Here is a 3,703-nt window from a genome sequence, read left to right as displayed (position 1 = left end):
TATAAGCTAATCCAAACATTTTTTTAAAAAAACTCTGTTTTGACATTGCTATAAGCTAATAAGATATAAGTTAAAAAGTTAAAAGCATTTTTAATAAGCTTAGCCAAACACCCTCCTAATCCCTCATTTAATCATATTCCTTCTGCAACCAACCCATCTGCCCCTCCAGATCCTTCCAGTTACTGTGGGAATTGCATCGAATTATGTTGCACAAAATACATGAATTTTCTCTTTGGCATCCCCATGAATGTGTATGATGTTTTTGTGTGGAACTGCTAAAAACAATTTGGTCAATTAGTTTATCAAAAATGGCTTCTTTAACTCCATGATGATTTCCTGAAATCATATCATGGTTGAATGGACTTATTCATATTATGTAGAGTTGTAGACTGCATTTTTATCATCTGATGTTAAACCTTTTTTTTTGTTACTTTGTGTTGGTTTTGTAACAAACAGATTCATAAGAAAAGTCCAAAAATGCTACAAAACGTACCTCACCAGATGATACAATCTCCCGCTAGGCTAGGCCTCCCAAACCCTAATTCACCATCTTTACAAACCCCAGCCCCTCCAAAATTCACCTCACAAATCCCACAATCACACCCACCTAACCTCCACCCAAATCTACAAACAACCCCCACCTCCCTAACCCTACTCCCCCTCCTTCCACCTCTACAAAGAGCCCAATCAATCCTCTTAAGAATGTCATCCCTCACAACAAAACTCTTCGATGTCTCCCCAAACCAAACCCAATGGCTTGCCACATTCTGTGGTTCATTTCCCACATTCCTTTCCACCCAAACCCAAGCCCCAACCGATTCCATTCCCACCACCACAAAAGAAATCATTTCTCTCTTTACAACCCTCCAATCCCAACTCTTTGAATCCGTAACCGAACTCCAAGAAATCCTCGACCTTCAAGATGCCAAACAAAAAATAACCCGTGAAATCCGATCCAAAGATTCCGCAATTCTCGCGTTTGCTAACAAACTTAAAGAATCCGAACGTGTTCTCGACATGTTAGTCGATGATTACTCCGATTATCGCCGTTTAAAAAGATCCAAAGTTGAAGAAAGTGAAGAGGATTCAAATACAACAACAGTTGCCACACATTTAAACTTAAACGATATTTTATCCTACGCACATAGAATAAGTTACACGACGTTTGCTCCGCCTGAGTTTGGGGCTGAGACAGCCCCCCTGCGGGGGGCTTTTCCCCCCGCACCTCAGGAGGAGCAGACGCGTGCTTCTCAGTTGTACTTATTTGCTGACATGGACGTAGGATTACCGAAATCCAATAAGGAGAAATTTACGATTGAGCCCTTGGCTGAAAATTTGTTGGAGGGTAATTTGGTTGGGAATATGGCGATTAAGGATATGCTTCCCACGAATATTGTGGTGCCGTCTGGGTGGAAGCCGGGGATGCCGGTGCAGTTGCCGACGGATCTACCGATTCTTCCGCCGGCTGGATGGAAGCCGGGGGACCCGGTGGCTTTGCCACCGTTGGATTCAGTTGTTGTTGCTCCTAGGATGGAGGAGCAACAGCAACCGGTTCATGTTCCTGGGTTTGGGAAGGGACCACAACCGATACAGGTTCGACATGTGCAGCTTGATATTGATGATGATAGTGATACTGAGTATAGTAGTGATGATAGTTCTGATGATGAAGATTGATATCCACCTTGTAGTTTGTTTCAGTCAGTGTCAAGTTTAGGTTTTTCTTCTTAAAAATGCTCATTGTATGTAATAATGTATCAAGAATGTGTGTTTTGTTGGTTGGTTGGATGGAATGGAATGGATCTTTGAGTGTACATATTTAATGTTTATGGGATCTTTGAGACACAAAAATTTGAAAAAGAACAATTGATGTTGGATAAAAATTGTGATTACTTTTAAGCTTTTCTTAACACAGTAAGTATATACGTGAAGCATACATGAAATCATTTCCGGTCTTGCTCAAACTCGGTTCAGTTTTCGTCAATGTGATTGAGATACATGATATGTAAGGTAATCGAACATCAATATTTGGTATTCGCATAGTCCATAAAAAACCAATAAAATTACACTAATTAAAACAATTTTACACAAATATATACCTGCAGTTCATTTTAAATAAGATTAACGAACATCAATAGGCACAAATTTGCAAACCATTCTTCTTTGATATAATATTGCTCTTTAAAAGCATACAAATTTGCAAATTCCTAGCATTGGTTGAAGCTATATGATTATTCCATGTTTGATTGAGATTATCCCGCTTGAACATTTCTTTTATTCAAAATGATGAGTTGATATTAGTAATTACTCATAAGCAAAAAATATAAAAAGAAAGAAATTAAAAAGTAGATTTGTTACTGCTTACCGATTTTTCAGGTTAACTTTTGCTATAGTTGGTAAAACTGTAACTAAGTTGCTATTATAAGGTAAAAATTTAAAACATGTTGTGTGTAGTGTGTACGTTGCTATTTGGTGCAATTTGAATGAGTAAATTATAAAAAGAACAATGTTTTTATTAAATACTTCAAAATACACGTTTCATAGGAAAAAAAAATCATCAACTGCGTCTTTTACCGATCTAATTTGCATTCACCATTGACCGTAAAGAATTACCATACACTCGCGAACGTATGAAGACCAATCTCCGACTATCTTTACTTGAATAATAAGAGAGAAAGTAATGGTAATAATATTGACCGTAAAAAATTACCGATCTCATTTGCATTTACCATTGACCGTAAAGAATTACCATAGAAGTTTCAAACAATCAGTTTATGCACAAATATAAATACATAATTACATCTAAGAATTACCATAGAAGTTTCAAACAATCAGTTTATGCACAAATACAAATACATAATTACATCTAAGAATTACCATAGAAGTTTCAAACAATCATTTAAGAATTAATACACCTTTGATTTTGACCCAAAATCCTTATCCATTTTGTGTATTTAAGTTAGTTTTAAGAAAATGTAGTTACAGTGTACTACATTTTAAACAATAAAAAAAAACCGTTTAAAGTTTAGATTACAAACCGTTTAAAGTTTAAACAATCAAAATCCTTATCCATTTTGTGTATTTAGGTTACAAACCGTTTAAAGTTTAAACAATCAAAAAAACTGGAGCTCAAATTGTGATTTTAATCGACAAAACTTGAATTTGATGTTTTTCTTAGAAATTGTGCATTTTTTTTAAAAGAAGGGTCTCTCTAACAAAGATGTCCAGTTTAGTTTAGCTTAACCATATTAAAACTTGCATTTTGTAAACGTGTTTTGGCTTTAATCCATAAGTATATATTTATACCATTTTTTCATCTATAACAAGTTATAACTTGATTCTTGTAAATATTATATAATATTCAGTTACTATATATATATATATATATATATATATATATATATATATATATATATATATATATATAGGTTTAGGTTCTATGGAAAACAAAAAACCCTAAAAATCATAAAAATTCATAAAAAAAATAGTTAGAGATCACAAAACTTTTTTTTGAATTTTTTTTATAAAAAATCGCAGCTTTTTATTAAAATTCGCTGAAAAAAAAATAAAAATCATTTTTTTTATAAAAAAAAGGTTTTTTTTTCAAATTTTTTTTTTCAGCGAATTTCTTTAAAAACCTGCGGTTTTTTCATAAAAAATGTCAAAAAAAAGTTTTGTGATCTCTAGGTATTTTTTTTATGCATTT

General features: G+C 33.6%; 1 pseudogene; it reads left to right on the top strand.

Annotated features, from left to right (window-relative positions):
- Positions 1 to 457: 457 nt before the first annotated feature.
- LOC145116264 (mediator of RNA polymerase II transcription subunit 4 pseudogene) lies at positions 458 to 1,813 on the top strand (annotated as a pseudogene).
- Positions 1,814 to 3,703: the final 1,890 nt, after the last annotated feature.

The sequence above is a fragment of the Lactuca virosa genome, chromosome 5 (genome assembly GCF_052849685.1).
Source record: "Lactuca virosa cultivar CGN04683 chromosome 5, Lactuca_virosa_CGN04683_v6, whole genome shotgun sequence".
Lineage (NCBI taxonomy): Eukaryota > Viridiplantae > Streptophyta > Magnoliopsida > Asterales > Asteraceae > Lactuca > Lactuca virosa.
The sequence above is the reverse complement of the archived record's forward strand: the minus strand, read 5'-3'. Positions and strand labels throughout refer to the sequence as shown.